Below are 8,560 nucleotides of genomic sequence, written 5' to 3' on the forward strand. Positions count from 1 at the left end.
ATCCGCCACATCGGAAAACCGAAAACCGAAGATGGCCATATATGGCAAGTGGGGAAGGACCTTCGGGAAAATGGGCGGTGTAGCGAAAGCTACGTCACTGGCTGATTATGCGGTTTTACCCAGAAGTCTAAAGGAGGGTAGGAAGCGGTGACGTCGGCTGACATCATCGACACGTCATACGTACGAGAGTGCAATACAGGTGCCCGAAAAGCCTTCAGATCGATGGGTGTTTAACATAACAGGGCGATTTTACTTTGGCTTTATTTATTTACTTTTCTAATCGAACGTTCTAGTAAAACAGCTAGCGTTTTGTTGTGTTATTTCTGTGCGAAAGCGTACGTTGCAGGCCACCTCAAGGTCAACATACTGTCCTTGCGCTTCCTGTGCTGGACGAAGGCCAGCTGTTTCGTTTGTTGTGACGTGCGCGCCAATTGTTGGCACGACTTGTTGAATGACGTAACCGCGCAGTCGAAAGTTCGACGACAGAAAAGTTACGCGCCCCCACCCTACCCTACCCTACAGACCTCTATATAGCGCATAGCATCACACGTTAACACGCCGTTTTTACCAGCAAATAACACTAGAATTAGGGCTTGAAAACGTAACTACAGGTTTGGTGGGGGGGTGAGAGGGTAACCTAAAGATCTCAGTCACCCTAAAGCCGCGCCTAAGTGTAGTTTAGCACCCCCTGGAGGCAGGAAAATCGAGAAAACGTATTTTAATTAATTGTTTTCTTTGCGGAAGTGCATTCTTCCTCCCCCTTTCCAGGCGTAATTTATGCGCCGCGCGTTATAGGGGATTATGTAAATTAATCCCTGAGCATTATTTTATCATTAAGTGAAACAGGATAATCGCCCTTTCCTAACGGTTCAGCGTGAAAGATCGAGACTTAATCGAGTTTTTTTTAATCCTCGGTCTTGCCGGATTCCTCTGTTTTTACACACTTAAAACTTCCTGAATTGTCATACGTAAACGATGACATACACTGCTGACAAAGCGTGCAGAGTCGCACTCATTATATAATTTAAATTTAAATTAAAAATAAAATAAAATAAAAAATTGCTACGGTGTTAATAAGCGTGATAATCAGGATAATTCGTACAATCTTCTCTGACGTACAATGAACCTCATAAAAGTGAATCACACATAAGTCAGCACGCATCCCCCCCCGTTAAGGAACTCGATTCTTGGAACTTTGCGTTATTTATTAATTAAAGAAGATAAGGCTAGAGTAGTAAGGCTCTCTTTTAGAGGAACAGAAAGGTCCTGTCTCTATTAAGGCACTTTATTTTTTTTTAATTTTAAGGCTCCTGTACGTCCTTAACACTTACAGAAAGACAACAAGTTTAGCATTAACACAGATCTACGATTAGTTATAGAAGGATGCGTACTGTGAGCCCTGCCCTCAGAGGGTCCTCATTTGAAAGTCCACAATGGACTTGTTAGGATTAATTTCTACGGGCGATCGTAAGGTTTTGCGAGGAAGAAGACCTTACAATCCTTATTATGACAGCTTCGTCTGTAGGATTGGCTGTCCTTTATCACTACCAGAGACTATCGATCCGTTTGGGTACCCCTGCGATAAGGACAAAGGCAAGGTAGCAGAATTTAGGGTATTTAAGTGACGTAACACTTATTCTGCCGGTAGATAGGGCATTAATCAGCCCGATCAGCTAAGATTCGCGTGTAATTCGTAAACTAAAGAGGACCAGCGGCTGATAAGCCGAAAATTGAGTGCAAAAAGGGACGTTCACGCCCACTGTTTCTGCAAATCCAAACGAATGACAGAAGGATCAGATAAAGGAACTCACGTTCGGGCGATGACACACGCGACAAATGACGTTTGGATCCTTGCGAATTTTTTTTTCCACCTTTCCCTTTCGGGGGGGCGAGGATTTTCATTCTTTTTGACGTCCGTTTCCATTGTTATCAATTTGTTTTTGATACGCAGTCTAGCATTGTAACAGGGGACGAATCGGGGGACGTAATTACCGCGTTGGACGTCTTTGCAGGTCGCGCGACATGGGAAGACACGTGACCTCCCCGATGGCCAGAATAGAGACGTTAGCGGGAATCCTGTTAAGCCGTGACTTCCAGTCAAATTTGTCTGCCTCTGATTAGACGCGCCCTGTAGAGAAGATGGTGAATTAATCAGGCTATCTTGCCTTTTTTCATATACTCTGTATGAAATCTGTCATCTGCAACCTGCTCGTTAACTCCTGTCCTCTCTCCACGGGTCGCATCAGCTTTAAACTTTCAACCTGTGGTTCCCGGTACCGAGCTTTCTCCATGCTTCATTTGTCTGTTTAACGTCCTTGGACCGTGATACACTGTAACCTGTCTAAACGGGACTCGCATGATACCTGGTTTGGCAGGTTTTCCTTTTGGAGAGGTTTTACTGTACACCACACCTAAAATACCGGCTCATGCAGGTTATTTGACTTCATTTCACCTCTCAGACCCTGGCTGTACGGTGTAAATATTATAAATAAGTGAAAATGACGTGTATAAAACAAGACACAGAGGCCCTTCTTATGTAAACTTACTAAAGCATAAGCGAGTATGCATGAGTAACGTAATGAAGGGCCTCGTACTAGTTCAGTTACACTCTGAGCCCTATCTATGACCATTACATTTTAACAAAACATGGTCGTCATACGGAGGGGGCCCATTATCTCAAGGGGTCCTCGTCGTGAAATCTGAGAGCACAGAGTTTCTAGGGGAATATAATGAAAACTCGATTGAAAAATCAAAGTTTGTTAGGGGGCACTAATTCTCATGAAAAGCCCGAAGTTTAAAAATAGGGCCTAAATCTATAAAATTAAAATTTAGCTTTCGAATTTATAGTTAGAGTATGCACGCCGGATTTGGGCATAAGCTAAACAAGCTGCAGCTCAAGACCTTTCATTATAAGTCTATAGTTTGGGGCCTCATATTTTTACGTATATCATTATTATTTCGGGAAGAAAAGGGCCTGTTATTTAGTAGCACGAGCTCTGACAGTAGTAGCCTAAGTCAGATACTGTTGTCACAGTAAGATGGGTATTTGGTCATAAGCAGCAGTTTAGGGCCTCACGTTTCCACGTGTGTCACTGTTTGAGTAAGAAAGGGCCTGTTATACGTTATAGCTTAGGGCTACAAGCCTGACAGTAGTAACAAAAAGTTACAATTGTCGAATTTTGGCATAAACTAAACAATATTTTTCATTATGAGTCTATAGCTTAAGGCCTCACATTTTCACGTGTATCATTATTTGTAAAAGGAAAGGGCCCAGTTATATGTTATAGTTTGAGGTCCTGATCTAACAGTAAGTTACATATTATCTTAGAAGACCTTATTGTTCAATCACACTAGAAAATCGAGTCACGAACACTTATGTGTTTTAAGGCCCTTTATACACCAGAATAACAACTCTTCACCCCATTTTTTTTTCTTCGATATCTTTGTCTATTTTCATCACCCTTATGCCACAGATAATTGCAGGAGAATCACTGGACTATTTCCTCCCCTTTTCCAACACGGAATTAAAAATTAATCAAACCAAATTATTCTGTCACACCTTGTTAAAACAACAATAAAGGGCCCTTCGCTAGTCAAAAATACATTCTTTCATTTTCATCGCCAAACTGATTATTTTAATAGTTCTCATCCGCTTTGCATTTCCGCCCACCATAACCGTATAAAGGGGGGTGGAAAGGACAGTCTCTGACACTACTTTCTGGTGTTACACTTTGCTTTAATAATACTTTCTGGCAGAAGAAGAAAACACATCATAACTGTGTAGGGGAAGAGGACATCTTCTGGTGTTACTTAATATTTCTGCCTAACAGAAGGAAACACATCATAACTGTGTAAGGGGGAGAGGACATCTTCTGGTGTTACTTAATAATTCTGTCTAACAGAAGGAGAAAACCCGCCATAACCGTGTAGTGGGGGGTGTGAGAGGACATTCTGTGACACTTCTTTCTGGTGTTACTTATTCTGCTTTAATAATACTTTCTAACAGGAGCAGAAAACGGATATTGGATGACAAAGATAATGATTCAGGAGCTTAGATAAATGATCCCATCTGTCGTATAGTAAAAAATCACCCCCCGACTCGCAGCTGGCCCCTCCCTCCCCCCTTACACAGGACAGAAATAAAGAAAACCGCAACCCTTAGAGTGTCGCAAGCGCTCAGATATGCGACACGCCCCCTGTGACGTCAAATGCGACAGTGGGAGGAGCCTGGTACCCGTCTCATCATGGCAGATTGTCAACACGGGTCTACACTCGATCCCACTGCTTTCCATCTGTTTTCCAACTGAAGGTATTGTAAAAATCAACCTGTGTCAGCTGGCATGCGACCTCGTGTTATTCTCTCTGTCCAGATTTCGCCCGAAAAATCACGCACCCGCGGGATAATTATCGAGTGTTTTCGATTGTTTAGATGCAAAAAGTTACGTCTATACGGGGGGGATGGAGGGCCACGCCAAATTTCGGCTTCCTCCGCACACTACAACCGAAAATTACACAGTAGTATCACTTCATTGTCATCGAATTTTAGCTCAATGGGGGATTGTTTGACGTGTCAACTCGGGTGCTTTTTTGTCGACTAGCGACAAAGGAGTTTACTAAACTTTTTGACTACTTGTTTATCCAAAAGATCAACTTTCGAGTGCGTTTATGTGACGTAAAGATTAAAGGCCTTCCATTTATTAGTACAGGTGGTCTCTATAGAGCGTTGCACCTAATTATATGCTTCTGTATATCAAGCGTTTCACACACACAAATGATTAAAATGGTTGACAGTTTATGTACATTTTCCTCCCTTGAGCTCGTGCAGTACATTATCACTTACTTTAGGGCCCGTTTCGAAAAATCTATTACCTGTACTGTCTATTATACAGGCTGTAAACGGTAGATTATGTATAGTGTACAGACTGTATAGTATGATACACAGGCCATAATCTACCGTTTACAGTATAGTAAAGTCTGTCTAATAGTGTACTGTACACTGTATTTACGGTACAGTCTAAACTATAGTTGACTGTATACAGAATCTGTCCAATAGACTCTGTATAATAAAGTATATTATCGCTTTGTATAAGATCTATCTGTGTAAGGTGTACAGACGTCGTATACACGTAGTACATTACGTGATTAGTTTTACGTGTCAGCAGTGTCTTCAACAAATGTAGAAGAATAAATACCCACCTTATCACAACACAGTGTACAACTTATTGTGTTTTAAACATTTAATTAAGGTTAATTACAGTTTTTCTGACTGGAATGCAAGTACAGTACAATCACAGCCGAACCTCTGAACAACGGCCACTGAGGGGTACATAAAAACTGGTCGTTGTTTGAAGGTTATTTTCCATGCTTTATGACGAGAAACATTACTGGAAACTGGCCGTTGTTTGCAGGTTATTTTCCATGCCTTTTGCATGCTTTATAAGGAGAAACATTACTGCAAACTGGCCGTAGTTTGGAGGTTGTTTTGTATGCTTTATAAAGAGAAACGTTATTGCAAACTGGCCGTTGTTTGCAGGTTGTTTTGCATGCTTTATAAGGAGAAACGTTACTGCAAACTGGCCGTTGTTTGCAGGTTATTTTCCATGCTTTATAAAGAGAAACGTGACTGCAAACTGGCCGTAGTTTGGAGGTTATTATGCGTGCATTTAAGTTCCTTAAAATCTGGTCTTTTATAGGTGGCCGTCATTAGAGGTTCGACTGAAATTACAATTAGTTAAGTGCAAGAAAATACACACAATATTAATTCCCTCCTAACTTTTAGCCTCAATTTTCAACTATAACAAAATAAAAATTGAATTTTTCGATTGTTTACTGTTTTAGGAAACAAATTAACAAAGGCAGAAACTGGATAAGTGGGTCAAAATTTGCCAAAATTGAGTTGAGAGTCACATGACTTATTGCAGGTATCATTTAAGTCAGGAATTTAGGTCTTTCGTGTTGATGTTCTACGATAATCTAATTCGATTTTTCGAAAATACAATATTAAAGTAGCTTACTTTTTACCGAATTTTTGGCCCTCTAAAGGTGATTTCTTCGAAGTAAATTAACCTTCTTGGTCCTTAAGGCCTACAAAACTGTTTTGGGAGATTAAATCCCCAGAAAAACCGGATTAAAACTATTAAACACGTGCACTTTCTATCAAGGAGGTCAACAATTCGAAGGCTGCCACAGAGCCTTACAAACAATTGATAGTATTATTACATCTTAATGATTAATGCTGTAGACAGGCCTTAAACGCAGCTATTATTATAAATAAGCTTTGAATAAGCCTTAAGGCTCTACTAAGGCCTTTCAAGCTTCATAAATATTGTTCAACTGACTATTTATATTATACATAACATTATACAAAGCCTTACAAACGATCCATTTAAAGGCTTATATCAAAGAGCCTTGGATAATATATTTAACAGCCTTTCAAATCGTCTATATTATGAAGAGGCTTACAAATAAATAATGTTAAAAAGTCATAACATTACTATAAAGGGATAATATTATAGAAAGCCTTATATATGTATAATAATTAACATGCCTCAATAAGCCTTACAAATAACTTAGAAACCTTATAGATGGATATTATTACAAACCTAAATATAAGCTAATATAAAAAGCCTTACAAATAAATATATAGAAAGCCTTTATATAGGCCTTAAAAGTGGATATTACTGTTACAAATCCTGTAAATAAGCGTGATAAAGTGACCTTTTCAAGTGAATAATACGATAGACAGGCTTACAAATAAGCCTTGCAGTATTAAAAATATTTAGAAATTTACGTTTTCTTTTTAATTTGCAGGCTCAAAAGCGAGATAAAAGGCTAAACAGGTAAATTTTGTTTAATGTAAGTAAGCAAAATCCCCATTAATTTTGTTTTATTTTATGCGCCTAATTTACTGAAACTTTTTAAGTTCCTGTAAACAGACAGACAGACACATTCCCTTTTTACATTCCAATTGTCTATAGTAATGGCTTTATATTGTAAACAAACTTAAATAGTTCTACTTAATGAAACCTGTTCAAGACTGGTTTCTCTGATTGTTAAGTGTTGAATGATTCAAATATTATATAATTGAGTAGACAGATGCATTTAAACTACTTCCTGTGTCTTAATTTCGCACGTTTGCAAGCTAATTTCGCACAAATAAACACTATATTTAACACTGCAAGCTTCTGTTTATTAACACTGCAAATTAACATTACAAATTGTTGTTAGTAAACACAGATAATACGGTAAATTAACACTACGATAACACTGTGTAATGTTGCGATTAACACTACGATAAGACTGCAAATTAACACTGAGAGAACACTGCAATAACACTACGATACCACTGCAAATTTATGTCAATTAGCACAGTTAATACTCCGCTAGTACTGTGATAATACCACAGTTAACACTACGATAACACTGCAAAACCTATGTCAGTTAACAGATAATACTGCGTCAGTTCCAAATCTGTATCAAAGTCTGTTTTAAGGCCTTTCTTTTAGGTGTATGCCTTAAAGTTTGCATCCAAATTAAGGCTAAAATCGCTATTTTATATACAGTAACTGCACCTTTTGTTACGTGCCTGTTACCTGTAAGAGTGTGAACTGTGTTCCCGAATTCTATAAATTGGCTCCACATGTATAAAGTCACGGGTAGAGGGTGAATAAGAAAACGTTTATACAGTCGAACCTGTAACAAAGGACACTTCTAAACGTTTTCTTAAATGCATAAATAACGTCCAAACAACGGCCATTACTTAAATTGTGTTGTGTTGTATAAACGTTTATTATTTATTATTACTTTTGAATAGAAACTGTAAAAGAAAACGTTAATTTTAACGTTTTCAATCGATTTTGTACTGAAATCTGAGGATTTTACAAACAATTTTCAACGTTTTTTAAATAAAATCTACGCGAATATTTAAATTATTTCTGTACAAATTATATTTAAAAGCGTCGAAATTTATATAGAGATTGTACTATAAACGTTGAATTAAACGTTTTCTGTAGAGATTCTGCTTAAAAATAAGACAAAACAAGTGCAAAACGTACTTAAAATGCTTAAATTTTTACGTATATTTTTATTTAAAAACAAAAAAACGTTGAAGTGAAACGTTTACACAAACGTTTCTGAAATAGAATTTGCGTATAAAAACGTTAATTTTACTCTTTAAAGTGAAATCTACAACAATTTTACAACCGTTTTTCAGAGGAAACGTTCGTTTCAACGTTTTTCAAGCAAAATTTGCACAGAAAACGTGTATTTAATCGTTTTTAGACATGATTTTTTTAAGTAAAAAACGTTAAAATAAACGTTTTTTAGGTAGAATATTGATAGAAAACGCCTATTCCGACATTATTTTTGTACATAAAACGGTTATTCAACAGAATTTCTACAGGAAAAACGTTAATTTCAACGTTTCTAGCATTTAAAATTCGATCTATTATTAATTAGTTTCGACGTCACACCGGATTACACAACGACTCTAAACACGTCACACAGCGCTCTTCAACCATTTCGTTTCGAGTCTCGTGGCGCCATCTATTGTTCAGAAAAG

The sequence above is a fragment of the Centruroides vittatus genome, unplaced genomic scaffold, assembly GCF_030686945.1.
Source record: "Centruroides vittatus isolate TY-2023 unplaced genomic scaffold, ASM3068694v2 contig_178, whole genome shotgun sequence".
Classification (NCBI taxonomy): Eukaryota; Metazoa; Arthropoda; class Arachnida; order Scorpiones; family Buthidae; genus Centruroides; species Centruroides vittatus.